General features: G+C 40.6%; 1 protein-coding gene across 1 annotated transcript in view; it reads left to right on the top strand.

Moving 5' to 3' along the window:
- The window catches only part of LOC308064656 (uncharacterized protein), a 150,352-nt gene extending 130,745 nt beyond the window's left edge, over positions 1-19,607 (top strand). The window contains exons 9-11 of the mRNA XM_080389434.1: positions 8,899-8,961; positions 10,487-11,679; positions 16,401-19,607. The gene's annotated coding sequence lies outside the window, so the exon portion shown is untranslated. The remainder of the gene's footprint in view (positions 1-8,898; positions 8,962-10,486; positions 11,680-16,400) is intronic.
- The last annotated feature ends 428 nt before the right edge of the window (positions 19,608-20,035 follow it).

Below are 20,035 nucleotides of genomic sequence, written 5' to 3'. Positions count from 1 at the left end.
TTTAGCTATTTAAACATCTTAAAAAATCTGTCCCTCAAGAAGATTTAACTCGGCAGGATTTAGGCTGCCAAGGCTCGCATCATCAAAGGGACCAAAGCATCGATCCATCTTTTTTTCACGCCTAAGGACATTATAGTATCATGCCCCCTCCCATGAGGGGGTACTGCAGAGAAATTTCCAAGCTCTCAGCACCCAAACTAGCTAGCTCTGGAAGCAGATGGAGTATAATTATAGCAGTGTTGAGCTGCACCTGAACTAATTAGCTCTGCTGAGAAACAGGGATTGAATTTAATAATGCATGTTCTGCCATACCAAAAAGGCTAGGCTGCCTTTGAGACCCATGCGAGCGTCTCTGCATGGTGCTGTGCTGAACTCTGTGGATGTACTATGAAAGTCAGCTCAGAGCTTCTTTTTTCACCGTAATCCACTGCACAATGTAGATATCACCTTGTCCCAGCATTCAGGTGCCATTGGCATAATTACTCCTCAGCTGTCACTTACCTCCCGACTATTAGTTTAGCATGTTAAGTTCTGCATATGCTCAAGATTTTCTGTCCAAACTCACCTAAATATTAAGATCTACCTCAAGGACTGCTGTGGCCTAAAGCCTTGAACCCTTCAAAGTGGAACTGTCTTCACTGTGGGCCTGGTGTCGCCGGCATGGTCATCACATGCTCAAAGTAGATGGTAGGTGTGAGAGAGGTAGAAGACTCAGGTTCAGATCCCTGCTCTGCAGCAGTTAAAGCTGTCAGACATGGACTTGAACTCTCATCTTAGGTACATTTCCTAATTGCTGAGATTCAAACCAGACTCTCTGGCCCCAGTCCTCTGCATATCAAATTATTTCTACTAGGAGGAACTCTCGTGTTGGTGACTGAGATATTTTTCCCACTGCACAGTAAGCTGGGTGTTGGGATGCTGACTTGGGGCACTGGTTTGCAGTCAAGCTCTGGCTACGATTTAGGCAGAGGGAGCGGTTTGACCCTGTCCCCCACACCCTCAGGGGGTGACTTAACTCTAAAGCTCTCACTTCTCTTGGTCTACCACTATTACACTTAGAAATGGAGACCAGATGTTTTGTGTCATGCAAGGGGATGGGATTATTTAGGAGCTTAATGGTTCTGAACAGAGACACTGTCTCTCCGGACACATGTAAGCACTGTCCCTTTTTCCTGAAATTTATTTCTTGCTAGTTTGGTCCATGACCTGCTCAGCAGCTTTCTGTTGACCCTGCACTTAGGTGCCTATCCATGGAAAATTTGTGTGAGTATCTTAAGAGGTAGGATCAGCACTATCACCAAGGTGTTGCATTTCTTAATTCTGTAGCGCCTAATTACTACCTAGGAAGTGCAAATGGAAATTAGACCCTTGAATTACTTAAAGTCTTTTGAAAATTTAAGTCGTGGTTCGTAACATTTGATGATTTTTTAATGTAGTTCCTTTAGACAAATTTAATGACTGTGTGCTGCAGACAACAAATTATAACTACTGGATCAAACAGGCACACAAATCCAGAAGTAATTCTATTAATTGGTTCTTCGATTTTTAAAAAACCACAGACTTCAATGTTTTGAGCCAAAGGAGATTTTCAGTAGCTACTACTGATGCATCTTACTGGATCTGCTGTTGCAGTCTCTCACCAGAAACTAAAACCACCTTTGATTTTGGTGCAGAATCATTCTTTTTCCTGCCATTCTGCTAATAGGGACTGAAATAAAATCCCTTAACTAGAAAAATATCTGATTTACAAGATTTGTAATACCTGTGTTGAATTCAATTGCCTGTGCAGGAAACCTGTGAGTCCATATTTCCCCTCCTCTTCCTCTATTTGCTCCACAACATACGTGGATCAATTAAGCTGTGTCTGAAAATACTAGTGCTAAGTGGATGAGCAATACTGCATTTGTAATAAGGGGAAAGGGATTGATGCAAAGAGAGGAAGGAAAATCTCAAGTCAGAGATCTTCCTGGTGCTTCTACTTCAGAGGAGAAGAGACATCTCAGAGAAGTCTGAGATCTTCATGCTTTTCCTGGCATGGTGCTGAGACACGCTGCCTCTTGTACAGATGAAGGAGTAGAAGTACAACTTCTCCCTAAATAATTGAATGAATACTTAACCTGCAGGTTTAAAACTTATGGCATATTATAAAACAATTATGTTTCCTTTGCATGAAAAAGCTGAATTAACATTCAGCTTCTTTTGTCATCCGTATGCATGAGTTTGGAGCAATTAGGATGAATATATTGCAGGTGCAGTATCTCAGGAAATTGCAAGAAGCTGTGCTGTATTTTTGTACCATAGAGGAATGCCAGAGCTATAACTCTTGGAAGAGTTGAAAACTGGAGAGATGTGAGCATCTGAAGTGTTATTTTATAATCATAACAAGCACCGATAGCCGTCTATATAATAGGCATGAAATGAATGCCATATTTTCTCAGATTTTACTGCTGCTCATTTAATTTAACTGGAGATAGCAAACTATTAAATTTTAGATTGTGGATTACCTTTCTCATGTGCCCAGTTTATCTTTCTAACTGTAGATAGTTTTCTGAATGGTAACAGCAGTAGCATTGTGTTAGCTTTGATGTTATCTCCAGATACATCCTATTCCAGTGAAACACATTTTTGCATGTTCTTTAAGATAAACTACTTGGGAATTCATCAGCCTGAATTTTGTTTGGTATCATTTTGTCATATCTAATTGTTCATGTAAAAATGATCCTTGTACCTAACTCTGAGATACAGTTTCATTTTTAAGTGCAAGTTCTTCATAAATTCAGGTGAGCATGGTAAGATAAACACTTCCTAAAGCCAAATCTCAAAGCAGCATAAATGGTGATTTTTTTTCCTCAGTACAGTGATAGCAATCCACATCTGCTGAGGATCTGACCCTTATTTACCTGACCTGATAATTTCTGCTGATGCTCCACTTATAAAAGTAGAACAGAGGGACCTCAAAGACCACAGTGATTATTCATATATGGTTTGATGCTCTTTTATTCCACCACAGAGGCTTAAAGGAGCCACTGTGGTAATAAGATTCATGCCCACCATTTTACCTATGTGAAACCACTGACTTGACAAGCGACAACGATATGGAACGTTTCCTTCTTTTCAGGTATGAAGGGAAAAATTAATCCTGGGGACTGAAATGCAAAATCCTGTTACTCCAGCCCAAACTGTTTGTAAATAGGAAAAGTTCTGATAACTGCTGCCACACACAGAGTGACACAGGGGCATGACCACTTGCTTTGACTTCTGGGAAGCGGCAAAGGAGGAGGAGGAAATGCAAGTACCAGATCAAAAAAAACCTGCCTGTGGGGGAAAAAAAAAAAAAAAAAAAAAAAAAAAAAGGAGTTTTTAGGCTGTCAGTGTGGTGAGCCATCTGCATAGTATTTCCATAAATATGACAGCATCAGTGACTACCCCTTACTTTTAGCTGCAGTAACACACACAGCCTTCAGCGGAGTGGGAGAAGGTAAGAGGCCTTACTCTAAAATAGAAATAGCAGAAGGAGGATATCACATGAAACAGACTCCAGGAGCAGGCAGGACTTGTACAGGATAAAGATTATTTGTTCTGTACATAGAAGCCCTAAAAACATGGTTGCTTGGTGGGATGTTATATGAGAAAAAGATACGTATTAAACCTCAGCGTTGTGCTATGTGATGCACAGACGTTTTCAGAGTGCTAGTTTTTAATGCTGGAGAACAGCACACTGTCAGCTCCCCTGTAAAGTTTTAATGCTGACAGGAAAAATATTTTTTTCATATAAACTTAGTCTGAAGATACCCCTTTTTCTGTATTGGTTATGAAGTAAGAAAACATGTGGGCTCCGCAGCATCGCCTCTCCCCTCTGCCTCTGGGTTCTCTGTGTGGGTCTGCAGCTAATGTGGCAACACCTGTCCTATATTTCAAGTGTAGCAGGAGGCCATTTGAGCAAACTATCATTTAGAAAAGAGCTAGAGATTGCGTAGTCCCCTGTGGCTCTGGGAAAATTTAATGGAGTTGGAGACTAATCCCTCCACCATTGCACCGTGGAGCATGGAGAGCAAATTCCCTTACCTCCGAGGAAGAAGTCAGATGTTCTCAGAGGGGGCCCTCAGCCAATTTTTCTCTTTCCCTCCCTCTTGGGTAGTTTTCTATGGGAATGTCTGAGGACTGACCCTATGGAAATTAGAATCTGAGAATACTTTTTATAAAATTGATTTTATTTCCTTGTCACTGTGAAGTTGTTCCCTATAGCATGTTCTCTAATGATTTATCAAGGAGTTTCAAATGTTGTAAGTACCAGTGGTTCTGTATTTCCCTGGCCTGTCTCGCTGATGGATGGCATGGAGTTGGGGGTTGCAAGATGCAGCACAGATGAAAAGAGAGATAGCCAAATAAGATAAAGATGAAATTTCTTTTTTCTTATTGTAGGAGTAAACTGCTTGGGAGGATCAGGAGTGAGACCAGCAGCTTTTGCAGTGTAAATTCCCAGTGATATAGTAGTTTAGATCTAGGCTACATTTAAAGACAATTAAATTTGCCTCAGACATAAACGCAACCACTTTTAAGGTGATCTTCCTTTAAATCTATTGAAACTCTTTCCCCACTTTTTTCTTGCAGTATGTTTGCACAATATCTGGAAGAAGAACTTCTTATTTCTCCTCTTTTCCCCTCTGTTCTCTTATTAGTGCCTTCCTCCACGCAGGCCCCTGCCCACACAGGCTTCTTGGGAGGCAGATGTGATATGAAGTGCTGAAGCAGCACAAGAGATGATGTTCTTGAAGAATCTGATCTGCTGAGCAATGTCTTGCGAGGTTTACAACTCCAAAGGTTTTGCCATAAATAAATAAAACCTTTCAACACCTTAAAGCTTCTGGGAAACAAAATCCAAAACATTCTGAGCTTCTCTTATCGCTTCTTATTGCCAGCATTACAGGTGAATTTGCTGTCTGTTCTGTCCCACTGTGCTGTCCACCTGCCTCTTGCGTTCTGTCTCAAGCAGCCACGGAAATATCCTGTCTCTTCTGCTACTCATCTGTCCAACATAGCAGTGCATGGGTAATGCAATCCTTGAGGATAATAACCTGGTATCTTTTCTGTTGTCTACATATGAGATTTGGTATTTTCTACTTTTTTTTCTATTTGGTATTGACTCTGGAGGTTCTTATACAGACAGCAAATGTGGTTGTGAATTCAATCTCCAGGCTTCTCTTTTCACGGGGCACCTCTTTTCCTTCATTGCTTTTGCTTTGTTTGTTCAAATTAAATATTTATTGCATTTTAAACAAGAACGAACTTTCAGTACAAGATAATAAAGGATTTATCTGATGATAAAACATGTAAATCTTTCCAGAAAGTTCAGAAGGATTTTAATATTAATGCAGATCAAATATAGAAATGTATGCAACTTGTGAACAGTTCTATGGAAACAGGAAGAGCTGTGGAGTCAGTGTAGAAGTAATCCTTATTAGGATGAGTTTCTGATATTGATAAGACAAAAATACAGTATCTCAATTTTCTCTCTTATTTTCTCTCTTGCTTAAATCTCTTCATTCTTTTCTGAAAGGACAGGAAAGAATGACAATTTTTTTTTTTTTAAATAAACTGCTGAATAAATCATTAGAGAAGAAACTATAGGGAACAAGTTTGTAGTGACAAGGAAAGAAAATCAGTTGTTTAATAGGTCTTCTCAATTTCTAATTTCCAGAGGGTCAATCATTAGTCCCCCCTGTAGAAAAAATAGATTAATTATAGATAATTAATATTTTGCTATTTTTAATATTTTAATAAGCATGAATACCCCTCCTCCTGTGGTGCCCTCAGGGTAACTCTTCCTTTCTCTTAGTATGAATTTCAGTACAATGAGGAACTAATACTCACCATTCCTAACCTAATGCAATATACTAACTAAAATTAGTGCTTGAAGTACTGAATTTTTTTAATCTCCCATTTATTCTTTCCAAGTTACCACTGAAATCATGTCATGTACTTATTCAACAGCAAAAGAGATATGGTAAGTTTGGAGGAAAATGAGAGGAGAAAATCAAGAGGTAAGATACAGGTGGATTTTTAACATGACAAAATTTTCTCAGGTGTTTTCCAATTTTTAGAATTTTTTTTCAAGATTGGAACATCATATAGGTAGTGCAGTTTCATAGCTCATGCTATAACCATTAAGGAGAAGCATGGAACGAAGGGATATTGGGGTTCTGCTTCATGCCTAAATGGGATATTCCACTTTGGCATTATCTGATCACCACTTTTATCACAGAGATGTCCCAGTTTGATTTGGCTAACTTCTGCACACAATCATAGCTTATACCAGTCAATTTAACAAAGCTGAGCATGACTGCAGGGATTTGTGGTTGAAAAATTCACAAGATCAAGGACTTAATAAAATAAGATAGGATTTTCAGAAGGTCCTCAAAGACTTAAGTCCTTTGCTGCATGAAGTCCAGGGTTCCCATGCCCAGAAATACACTGAGCAAAGAGCATGACAGAGGTCACCCTACAGAGCCTCTATTTTTCAGGGCTATGGCTCTTCTCTGCAGACTTTGCTTCCCTCAGCAGGAAATCTTCAAAGACCCACAGTCATCTTTCAGAGCGTGGGGTAGGTGGTACACTGCCCGGAGATCCAAAGACCACCTTATTCTACTAACATGTCCTTGTAAGACCATCTCTTCTCAGTGTTAGCACTATGACTTGGAACGAGATTTCAAATCACCCATTATGATGGTTTTGCAAGCCTGCATACGAAACTCATCTGTGCTGTGCTCTCAAATAATTTCTGAAAACTCCCTACTCCCATTTATCATTCAACATGCAGGTTTCTTTCACTTACTGTGTTCTAGGACATGTTCTCAACTAACTAGTGAAAAACCTCTGCAGGATGTTTTGCTCATTAGAGAGGCATTTTGATGTTAAAGAAATATTTTCTTTTTTATTCTAAAATGTCTCATTGGATAAATAGTATACAGATCCTCCTGAGATGTGCTTTGAGCTGCTTGGAAAATGAATAACAGAGCCTTCAGATCTCTGAGATTAATGGGAAAGTTCAGTGAAATTTGGATTAGACTTCGATGATAAAGCAATCTGAAACAGAAACATCATTAAAAGATACTGGTAATGGAATTGTGAGTTTATTTGTCTGAAAAACAGCTTGCGAGGTAATAAGTAATGAATTATTGTTAGGAAGTACATCTGTCTCTAAGGGGAAAAATGTCTTGTTGAATGCATTGTACATCTGTATTGATGAAATTATTAAAATAAGTACCTTTGAGATAAGAGGATGTACTATAAAGACGACCAAGTGAACAGAGGGCTAGGGGGCTTTTATGCTAATTAAATGATGGACACACAGTGAGAAGACAAATTGTTAATATATGCTAAACAGAAAATCTAGAAGACCATCTGATACATTCTGTCAGAGAGAAAACATGTCTGTTTAATTAAAGGCTGTAATATTGCATGTATGCTTGCAGGCAGAGATAAGGTAGCTAATCTAGCTTTTCCTGAGCCACACTCTGTCTTTTTAGTGCTTAAATTTCAACCTTAAGATTGCCCTAATGCTGCTGTTTGTATGGGATTGTTTCTCGGTTTCTGGCACGTAACTGATTCACTGAGAGATAGATGCACCTTCAAATAATGACTGCTTGTCAGGAAGATAGTTTTTTGTACCTGGCTTTAATGCAGACCTTTATTGTACAGACAGGGTTTTTTTAGAGGCTCATGCTGTCTTATTTTTAATGGATAAAAAAAAAATGAGACTGGGAAATGCTGTCATGCATGTTCCAGATGAAACCAGGACAAGATTTCATTTGAATAACCACCCTACGGATCTGTCAAGCTGAGCTGAGACATGCCTCAGCAACCCGACATCAAGACCGAGCCCTCAGACCGAGGGTGGGATGCAGGATGCCCGCAGCCTGCGCGTGCCTTGGCTCCCCTCGCCCTGGCGCCTCCGCCGGGGAGCGCGCTGGCATGGGCAGAGCATGGGCTTGTGGAGGAGCTTAATTGTGCCTTTGCTGTATTACACAGAAACATATGGCTCAAAAGCCTACAGGAAAATATCAGAAGAGGAATTTTGTGGCAATAATTATTTTGCATGAAGTAAAATCAATATTTGCTGTCTGAGCACCCTCCCAGGGTTTGAAAGCCACGCGTTGTTCAATTTCACTGAGTTTGGGGTATTTGCCTCCGTTCCCTCCCTAATCTAGTTGTTTTTTGAGGAAGCTGCATTTTCCAGGGTTCTGTTTGTAGACTGTGGTACATGAATTTTGCTCCTAATCATTTCCCGTATAAAACATTGGGGTGATGGATATCTGCCCAATGGAAATTCAAGTGCCATAAATTCAAAGCAAATCTGGCATGATGTGTACCTCCCTTACAAAGCTCTCACAATTATATATATATATTTTTTTTAGTTTAGTAAGTTCTAGCAGGACCAAAACAGCCCCCCACAAGCTCTGCAGTGGTAAACCTGTACTAGTAGTGACCACTGTTCTGAGAGATGTGAGTAGTGAAATTGGTGCAAATAGCACTGGGATTCATTCTTCACTTTTATTTTAAATATTCAGGTCCCGATAAGCACCAATGTCTTGTTGGTTCATGCTGCGAAGCCGCTTGCAGCTAGGAAGTGAACCGCCAGGTGGATGCCGTGGAGGAGCTGGTGGAGCTGCACTCCGCGATGGACGGTCACCACCTGTGCAGCCAAACCGATATAACTCTGTGCTTGAGCGACAGGTGTTTTCCCAAACAGATTAGCGCTGATTAGCAATGAATTATCAAGTGTAAAATGAGTTTCTTGGCTTCTAGTCACTGGACACATACAAAGAATTTGTATCTGCAGGAGGAGGGAAATGAGTATCCATGCTTGAGTAAAACGCTTGGCTGTGTTTGTTGTTGCAGGTTATTGCCAGCTCAGAATAAGAGTGGTGATGGCCAGTTAAATACACCACCTCTGTCCTTACAGTAAGCAGGAGCTCTTAAATTATTTCTTTTTTCTTGATGTGATTTTTAAAATATCCAGCAAGACAGTATTTGAGCATTTTTGACATGCAGAAGCAACTTGCTCTCTAGATGGGCCTGCCTGCTTAAAACGCTGGTGTTGATGATGCTGAAAACATGGGGTGAGGGAGAACTCAGGCCCCATCCTGAACAGGCTTGCAGACACTGGGTTGTTGTAAGAGAAGATAAAAGATGTGTTAAGTGCTTAATAATTATTTAGAGGGCAAGTAAGCAGTTGGAGTACTTTCCCTAAAAAGAAACATTATTGGAAAGGGAGCTGCTTCAGGCAGGGTGAACAAGAGGGAAATGGGTCCACCGGATTATGAAAAAGAGAGTGGTCAGTGAAAGGGTTGCTCTAGAGTCTGTGGCTTCTGCTCTATAAGATAGGAGGACTCTTACATTTCATTGATGACAGGACAAGGCTGTGAAGCTTCTCTTAGCCAGCAGGACCTTGCAGTCTGCTCAACCCATCTACCAGTTTGTTTTAGTTATTCTGTGCAGTATGATGGTAGGCACAATATCCCCACAGTGAACAGGTATATTGCCACTTTAATTATCTTTAACTACGAGGTGTGCTGTGATAGCAGTCACTGAGAAATTCAAATATATGGTAGATCTGGTAAAACCTGTCTTGAGTGGACTCAAATGCTTGGGTTTTGCACACAGGAGTTAATGTTTGTTACTAGTACTCATCATCTTGCTTATACATGAAAATTAATTTGCCAGCAGTGGTATGGTTCACATCTGAAAAAAAATTTATGTAGAAACACAGATGATGTCCTGCATTTGCTTACCAAAAGGAGATTGACATTTTCAAAAGAAAAAAGCCAAACAAATATTTTTAACTTTTGTTATCAAACCAGTTAAAAAAAAAAGAAAAAAAATAATAAGAAGCCAATTATGTTTATGAAGATGGATATTTATATCTTATTTTAGTCTCTGTGTGTCTACAAAAAGGGTGCTTGCATGCTGCTGGGACAAAGGAGGGGAAAAAGGTTATTGGATCTTTGAGTTTTTGTTAAAGAATTTAGCTTTTCCTGTTGTCTGTTGAAAGCAGACACTATTACAGAAATCTCACTGAATAATTCAAATTTCTATAAAACCAGTTTTCAAAATAAAATTTTCTAATAAACTGATGTATATCCTTTATATGATATACTCCTTTATGGCCTCCAATTATTTGACAATTTCTTATTGTATTCCATTTGTTCCATTATGCATTTTTCTCTCTTCCCTTTATTAGTTCCTTGTTATCTGACACACATTTTACCATTTCTTCTCTTTATGCATTAATTTTCCATGGCTGCCTCATTTTCTACTTTCCCAGCTTTTCCCTCTCTTGTTGTTTTTTGGGTTTGAAGCTGCTTAGAAATGTGTGCCAGTAGTATTAACTCACATCTTCAAAACCCAGCCTCCCCATGTCTAGTTCTTAAAAGCAACGGGCTAATGAGAAAAAGATGCATGACTTCAGCTTTTTATTTATTTCTAGGCTCAATGTGAATCCTAAGCCGTGTGATGCACCTGGGTACGCTGACTTTACTGGAAGATTCATGGGCAGTTACTGTAATGATATGATGTTTCCAGAGAAACACTTACGTTACAGGTGTGTAGCGTTGGTTTCACTGCAGTTTCTTGAAGGGTTGTAAAGAGCATCCGTGTTGTGGCGATGCACCAGCATTCAGCCATTGCTGGAGTATTCAGACATCAATGGTTAGCCCTTGCTTGCCTTTAAGTGAATCCATTCCAAGCAATTTGTCATCTCTCTGTTTCCAGCAATATTAAATACATAGCTTTGCACCGATCTTTTGGTGCAGGAGAATGTCTGTACTTGGAGCAGTGTGTTCATTGAAGATGTTTTTTTCACCCTTCAGCCTTGTGTGGATCTTTAACGACCTGCTATATGCTGCCTCTTTCTCTAATCTTCTGAGAGAGTCAGTAGGCACAAACTGTACTGAGAGAATTATACTATACCACACTCTGAAACTGTGAGTTTGATTCCAGCCTGTCTGGTGGGACTGCTGCTAAAAGTCAGCATCTAAAGAAGCAGCTCATTTGAATTCTGGGTGTACATGTGAGTTAATACGAATGTGCTCAGAGACTGAAGGCTGATGTATCAAAGACACCGTTCAACACCACCTCAGGAGTGCTCCTAATAGTGTGACCATTTTTTCCTTTCACTTCTGTCAAATTTATAAATGTCTGATGTCATTCTTTCTCAAAGAGAGAGCTTATTAATATGTATAAAGTAAAAAAACCTGTTAATCCCTATGCATTAACATTTAGTCATGACAATTATGTCTGAACTTATTAAATTCATATACTCCCCCCTTTTCTTTCTTTCTATTCCACTCCTACAAAAAGTGGCACCAGATCTATCAATTTTTATGAAACTGTGTTCATGCGTGAGTGTGCGTACCCCTGTACATATATTTATATGTACATGTATATATATATGTCTCTATATACATACTTCAGTACTAATGACTGAATAATTTTACCCGCTTTTTGTATTTTACTGCTGGAGCATTTCCTAAGAAAACTAATGACTGCTTACCTGAAGCTAGGCTGAGCTATTAGGCAGGCGCACAACTGCATTGCCCCGGGACGTATACACGGAAGGAATTGGATCTGAGAGCAACATGGTTTGTCTTGCCTCTCCCTCCTCGTTTGTGAAATGAAGAGGTAATTTACTCTTTTCCTCTTTCACATGCCTTTTTCTGGTACAGGTTAATTTTCCGATGCAGTGAGCGGCATGCAGGAGAAGGAACTGAACAGCTCTCATCTCTTGCTGTCTCCCTTGTCCCTGCAGTCCCCTCTCCTGAGCCCAGATCATCCCGTTCTGCTGGGCATCCCCTGGGGACGACCTTGTGCCAGGTTGTGCCGGATAAATATTCTTTGTACGTGGAGACAGCCGTAAGGTTAACTGCTGCACGTGTCCTTTCATGAAATATTTGCCTGCCCGCGTTTGCCGAGATTCCCCGTAAGCGTGCCAGCTCCCAGTTCCTGACCTCCGCTGCTGGCTGCGGGATGGGAGGGGGCTGCGTGCCCCCCGCGCTGCTCCGCTTGGCTGCCCCTCAGGGGCTGGGGACACAGTGGCTGGTGAAGTGTGTGCATGCAGGACCTCGTGCCCATGGGATGTCTGCCAGTGCTATTCCCACCTGCAGCAGGAGAATGTTGTGCCACAGGCTGGGGTTTGCGCTGGTTTTGGTGGAAATCACCCCTCGTGTTAGTCAGTGGATGAGCCACACTGGTGAGGAGGCCCTGTGTAGGGTGAGATTTTTCTGGAAATGAATGGAGTGCCTCAAGGCACCTTCCCAGAAAGGGGCTGTGACTCCAGCTCACATCCTCGGTTTGCTGCAGCCTGCATCTGCCCCCCTTCAGCAGGGCTGGCCAGTTTCTGAGGGACTAGAGCAGGTAAAGTGTGAAGATGGTGGACAAAAGATAGAGAGATTGTGTCTTAAAGCTATGTAATTCTCCACATTCCTCCTATTGCAGGGGTAATTATAATACAATTAAATCCCTTTCCGTCCCCTTCCATCTCCACACTGGGACCAGGAACCTGCAAATAAATGAATCTTTGCAAGAACTTTAAACTGCAGGCTTTAGGTTGGGGGATGGGACTGCCTTCTGCTCTGTGGCAGGATAGGATGGAGGAGGAAAGACCAGAGGAGCTAGACTCCTGTTTCAAGGAGTAAGTTCAGAGTTACTGGCTCAGCCAGATCAAAAAAAAGCTGCTATTGCAGTAATCACTACAATACCTAGAGGCTACAGTCAGGATTGGAAGGATGCGGCTTTGATGTTTTCCTAAAATAAATACAAACATTTTTTACTCTTTTAAGCTGAGTCAACAAAAGAGCAGCTAACTGCTCTGTTAAACAAAAGGCCCCCAGCAGTACTTTGGTCACTTTTTCTTCTGTCATGCCTTAAATCACATTTTCAATTTATTTCCATTTGTTCTCCTAGTGATGCACTGGAAATCAGAGGGCAGAAGGTAGATAAGAAACAGGACCCATGGCTTTAAAAATAAGACTTTGGTACCTGTTGACTTGTGTTCTGCCCACTCCTGGTTGGACCCTTGCGTTTGCAGTTGCTCACAGTGAAATAAGCAACACCCCTGCTTGGCGGGAGGCTAGTCAGAGTGGGCGGCCTTGTCCCTAGACATCACTCCATTGATATGGAGAAATAGTGTGAAATGGGGACAATGGACACCGACTGTGATTGTATATGTCTGCTCAGGAATGTGGGTACGGTGACTGGTCATGGGTGCGGTGTCTGGTCACATAGGCGCACAGCTCTGAGGAGACAACTACAGTTTTGAGGAGACGCCTGCCCCTCTTCCTCTAACAAAGGGGAGACGCCTGCCCTTCTTTCTCTAACAAAGGGGCTATTTAAAAGAGAATGAGAAAAGGATGAGAGATATTCCAATGCTATCTAGAGGGAGGGAGTGCTAAGTCTCCTTGCTGGAGAAGATTGGATGATCACAAGAACATGAATCACCTACAAACCTGCAAGACCACCACATTCCAGGCAACGGACTGATAAGCTAATTAACATACGAAGCGGGGTTTAGGTAACGAATATGTATAGGCATTAATTGAATATTCATTTGTTTCATTGTATAAATGTGGGATGGTTCCTCACTTCGGGTATGCACGCTTGTGGAGGAGCGATCCCCTGTGCATCTGCGGCAATAAACATACCTACTTTATAACTTTCGAGTTATAGAGTCTAATTCCGCATGTCACCATCACCTCATGACAGCCCCACTTGTCTGATGTCTTCATGCTGGTGACACCTCAGCTACCTTACGAAGCCCTGTGGGCTTTCCTGGGTTCAAGTGAACAGTTTCAATCCAGCAGTCATCAATAATAACTGCATTTATCATGGTCAAAACAAGTTTGTCTTCAAAGAAGCACTGTCTATGTGTTTCTGTTCATGTGACTAACACACAATTAACTTCTACTGTGCTTCACATCTGTACAGTTGCACAGCTGCTGAAGCCCTTGCAAGCTGGGTAATTTATAAGCCATTTGTGTGCCATTTGCCTGTCCCATTCAGCAGGAATCTATAACCTAACACTTTCCCTAATGGCATTAAAAGGTGAAATTAATCAATAAAAGGAATCTGGTAATATTCCCCACAAATTAGTGCAAAACATCAGAATAATATACTATCTTGTGGCTGGCATCCCATTATTTTGTGGTTTAGCTAAAAAGGAAATTGGCAGGACAACCACAGTGTCCACCATGGGATTGCTCTGCATAACCGGGCAGTTGTTACATCTGCTGCAGAGAAATATGTTCTCTGCTGAAAGAGTTCTTTCAAATAAATAGAAAAGTTAGTAGGGAGTAAAATTTTGCTTGCCATGGTATGTGAAATTTCCCTCCCTTATTTCAAAGACTTAAATGGCATGGGGGAATCCCCTAGCAATCATAGGCCCCGGGAATTGAATTTTCTCCATCTGTTCCCTATTCCCTAAGCAACATAGCACGAATCCTACTACCATCTATTTCTCTAAGCAGCCTCCTGTGGGAAGAGGGAGACTTGATTAGTGCATGTGCGTATGCTTGCCCGTCCACATTTGGAAAACTGGCCACTTAGAGAACTGTTGGCTTGCTACTACCATCCTTGAGCTCTGCACTGTATGTATGAAAAGATAACATTTCCATTGTGTGAGGCAATACCTGTGGGAATAAAGGATTGAGATATTCTTACCAGAAACCAAATCAATTCATTTGCTATAGAGTTCTCAAAACAGTCCTCTTAATAAAGGACTGACGTGGCTTCAGCAACTTTCTGTCTCCTGTGTATCACCAGTGCTCTGCAGATGATCTAGAATAGTTTACAGGTAGGTGCAGTCGTCTCAGCAATACCTTCTTCTCTCAAACTGTTTCACAGATGCTCATAAAGCAGTAGTATGTATCTTCATATTTCTTAATCTTAATTCCATGTTGCTCTTGACTTTTCTGACTGAAATGGTTTTGAATTTTTCTTCAGCTGTTTTTTGAATTGGGAATATTTTCGTTTTCCAGAAAATGCCATTACAAAGTGAACTTCTCTGATCTTTCAGCTTTCTGGTGAGTAATTAAAATGGACTCTTCAGTTTTCTTGTTTTTTATATGAAGTTGCTGTGAACATAGAGCAGCTTTTCACCCCAGGCTGTTTTGTCTGTGTCTAAATGCTAACGATTCATTTCAATTCACAAGCTACTGTTTTCTTCTGGAGCAGAGGCCTTTCTGTCAACACAAAATTTCATCAGAGTTGGCCTTCCTTATGCCTGAACATGGGTCATTTTGTATCTGACTGAGACCATTTGGTACAGTGGTGGGTTAATTTTAAGATTTGGTACTTGTTTAGAAAGAGCTTTGCAGGATATGGCTGCATCCTATGTTTCTTATTCACTAGACTGCTCTTTTTCATTCACCTTTAAAATGCCTATAATGTGGTCCATGTGTGTAGACTATGTTTTATGGATCAAGTGAATTGGCAAATTAAGCTGCCTGGCTATGGAATTCAGTTCCTTGAAGTGCAGCGCTGAGTCTTTCGTTCCAGCGCAGAAAGGGGAAATTTATAACAGACGTCAATAGATTTGAGATATTGCAGGACAGTTACTTTTTATCAGTGGTGCCTTAATAATGGAGAGTTTCAAAAAAAGCACTGTTGCAGAACTTCAGTCACCGTCTGGACACAGGCTGGCCTAACATTTGGTTAATGGTAGTTTTTTTTTTTTCAGGGACATGGCTGAACAATGAAAAATGAACGTCATGAACACCATAAGAAGTTGAGGGTCTGATGTTGTTTCCTACAAAAGCTTTTAAAGAGCCTAGTCTGTGAATTTTTAAATTAGTAATTGTTATTATTTCTTCTAATTTTGATCAAGTATGTGATTTTCAAATTGTGTGAATCAGTTATAAACCATTTTCATCTGCAGCTGTAGGTAGACCAAGAAAAAAAAAGATTACTTATAGTATTTTATTACAGCTGTTTTGATTTTAAAAGTTCAGTTAAAACAGCACATGTAATGAAACGTAGGTATGATTGTTTTCAGCTAAACCCTGTGCTAAAAAATAACTAAAATGGCAGTGACTGATTATACACCACCTTTGTCTATGAGAGCCTGCAGACAACTTTCTGTAGGAGGGGTATTCAAATCAGAGGATGTGGAAATTTCTCTCTAGTAACCTTTTCTGGAGTGAAAAGCAACATATACATGATCATGATCTTTAGTAGCAGAATCGTAGTGTCTTTGATCTCTAACAGTTGAAGAGAAGCCCCATGCTACAAGCTATAGAAACGTGGCACCAGAAGGAGCACCCTATCTTGCTCCAAGCTGGTCAAAATGAGGTCACCGGCAATGACAAAATGGCTATGCCATCGTCAGGTAATCTCTCTTTTTCTGACAGAGTACAATGAACGTTGTCGTCACCGTGAGGAGATCTATCCTGACTTGCAGGTCTGCATAGGTGTGACCCAGCTGTCCAGTTTTACAGTGCCTGAGCGACTACCCTGGAGCTCACCCAGGTCGTTGGTTGCAGTTGTATGGGCCGGGAAGCCATCAGCAAAAATATTTTCTTACCTCATGATACTAAGCTGTTTCTTGATTGTCTCGCCTCTTTCCCTCAAAACTTGCAATGAGTTTGTAAAAGAAGATGGCAATATAAAAATTACTTGGAGGGATTTTCTAGTAATAGCTTGTAACACATTTTAATGATGCTTTTCATTCACTGAATAACATTTCAGGTAAAATCTCATTCCAGACACACACAGTTCTGCTATTAATGCCATGGCTGTGTTACAGCAACTTCTCATAACAAGGTATTATTTTATTAGGGTAGCTTCATAAAAGAAGTTTCTTTTTCATTTTCAGTTTGTTAAATTATAGCTGTTTCTGAATCTGATGACTAAGAGATGGGAGCCTTTTATTTGGCTACGGTTTTATATAACTATATTATTTATGAAAGTAAGCATTTCTCCTTATAATGTATCAGGAAATATTCTGCATTAACTTCTTGCAGAAATCAAAACATGATTAATTTCCTTTTCACAGGTTTTGATGGTGTAAGAATGTAAGAAAACCACTTCTTCAAAATACAGCCTCTGAGGCCAGAGACAAACTCAATCCCTTCTCAAACACTTTGTTTAGAGGGACTGATCCACAGGGACTGATGCCAAAGGAAGGTGCTCAGGGCCCAGGGCCTGGCATGCTGAATGTGGCACCTTTTCAAGGTGGAATAGCAACGCAGAAGGAGGATATTTTTATACGTAAAAATACTTGTCTGATTCTCCTGTCACTGCTCAATGACATGCACTTATGTATACTATTTAAAGTTGCATTAAATGCGTAAAGGTGTGTAGTCTGTGACACTCAGATCAACAGATAGTAAAAGATACCAGACTGTGGTAACAATTTAACTTGCTCTTTAAGACACTTGCAACTGCTTCACATTTTCTATGCCTTTTTAGCGTGTGAGATGAAAGCTGGATTGTGGTGATGGCTCAGAGCGCTACCCCTTCCCTTCTCTTCCTGCTTTTTTTGAAGAAAGAAGGACTGGTTATTTTTATTATTATTTTATACTAACACCAAGTTTAAGACATTTGTAGTCATTTAACTGCTTAAAGAGGATCTGCTTCTTACCTCGGGGTAAGACAGTAAATTCTTCCATGTGTTGACTGCATCAGTTATCCCTACAAGCTTTCCACACGCCTGAAGGGCATTCAGTCAGACCGACTCTCTGTTCTAGAGAAAACACCAGCAAAGGTCAGCCAAACCAGCAGCACTTAACAACAATGTGATGGGTGCATGTGTGTGAATGGGAGGTCAGTGACATGGTGCTGAGGATAGAAAGTGAGGGTATCATTTTCCTTTTCACCTCCTGGATGAGAGGAGGTGGTTTCAGAACAAGAAGAGCTCTGTTTCAGCTCTGGTTTCAGAACAGAAGAGCTTTGCTTGCTCTGCCATCTGCACTGCAAGCAGCAGTGAGAATGAGGTCCTTCCCCAAAACTGAAACAAGGCTTTCATCCTCCAGACCTTTTAAAGCTTCATCTTTGCTAATTTATAAGGAAACACTGGGCAAGATCATGCAATGGGGGATGATGTGTCTGGTGAATTCACTCAAACACTATGGTGCAGAATGAGAGTTTGCCATCTAGAAGGGCTCTACAGACTGAGGAGCCTTCAGGGTTCCATCTATTTCACTCCTCTCCCGACATTCGTCTTTTCCTCCCTGAATCAGGCAGCAAATTCAGCTGTCAGGTGGACATGAAGAGTCCCCTACCCAACAGCATCTGATATGTAGCCTCACAAGGTGGGGGGGCAGGCTGGAAAGGGGGACATACGAGCCTATTTTTAAGGGGAGGAGGGAATTTGACATGGGGAAAAAACAGTTCAGGTCATACAAATCATACTGAGCAAATGAGATCTGCCTCTCCCTATGGCTTCTGAGTGCTAGAAAAGCTCTCGCTAACCACAAAGCTCAATATTCAAATGTCAGTCCTTCCCTTACCACTAATTCACTTTAACAGGGTTATATATGTGAATAGCCTCACTGTGATCAAAGGAGCTATTTACCTGCATGCAGTGTGGTGCATGCACATTTGCAGGATCAGGCCCTCTAGGCACACAGCAGGTTTTATTGCCCTGCATGTTGCTAAGTCACAATCTGATGTGAATTAAGGAAAGTGAAAAGAAGCATATGGTTACGTGGTGCAGAATGGTTTAAAGTGTTAAAGGTTTAAATCACACCAAGGCTATAAAAATCAACTTTGTTTATGGAGCGGTACAGAGACCTATTGTACTTGGTATCGATCAATCCATTGAACACTTGATTCAAAATGTTCAATTGAAAGCTGCGGAAAAGTGCTAAATTGAACCATCTAAATAACCTGTGAACCTGACAGTCATAAATCAATGGCAATGTTACACATAGTTAACCCTAACCAGTTAGCAAGTTGTCCCAGTTATTAGCTGGGTTACCTGCTTAGAAGTTAGTTTACCCTTTCAGAATTGTATAAATAAAGAAAATATCTTTGTGCTGAACGTTCCTCTGTGAACCGAGTACCAGGCTCACTGAGAGCCTTTCTCCCTTGCTTCTCTGCCAGGTAAACCTTGAATATCAGTAGGGAGAAAGGACTTTTGAAATTAAGAACCAGGCTTACAAAAAAGCCACATTGTCAACTTCAGGGAGCTGAAAAAGTGTGGCCAGAAAAGATGTGGAGTCCACTTTTCAAAGGTGCTTTATTCTGCATGGAGGGTTATTCACACCTGTATGGCTCTGCCAAACACTGAATCTTTGTGATGCCAGTGCTGTTTTGTTGCTTTTGTCCACAGGCTCTTTGCAGACTTGAATGGACTGTGTTTTGTTGGCCCATCTTGTGTTATACATGCCTGGCCACATTTGCCTTTCTTTACTTCCTAAGGATAGTAAAAACTCTGAGTTTTTCAGGAAGGCTTACAAGAACTTCTTGTTTTCATTAAACCATTTTACTCAGTGTTAGCTGCATGACATACCTCTAGTTCCTTGCCAAATTACTCCTCCATTAGCTTTTACATTATTTTATTCTTTCAGCTCAGGCTGAAAGAGCTGTGATTGCCTGGGTTGCATATATAACTTTTAATAACAAACAAACAAACAACTGGTGCTATATTGGCTTTGGTTTTGTTGTTTTCTTTTTTTTTTTTTTTTTTTTTTCCCCCTGTGTTCTCCATTGGAACTTTTCCAGTGTTCTCAGACTTACTAAAAGGAATATTCATGGTTTTGAAATTTCTTCAGCCAGATTTTCTAAAGCTTTTGGTTGCAAATTACGCAGGCCTGCTGATTTAATTTGTTATTTAACATTCTTCTGATTTACTGCCGGAATAAACTACATTGCATTGTCTTCTTATAACAGAACTGTTTTTTTCTGTTTGTTCTTCAGAGATCAGATTTATTTACAGAACATACAGACTTTTGCATATGTTATTGACATAGTTTCACTTCTGTGTAGTCAAGACCAAAAATCTTTTTTTGTTATCTTTAGCTCTGATGAAAAAGCTTACTTC

The sequence above is a fragment of the Falco punctatus genome, assembly GCF_963210335.1.
Source record: "Falco punctatus genome assembly, chromosome: 5".
Lineage (NCBI taxonomy): Eukaryota > Metazoa > Chordata > Aves > Falconiformes > Falconidae > Falco > Falco punctatus.
This window is presented reverse-complemented; position numbering and strand designations above follow the sequence as displayed.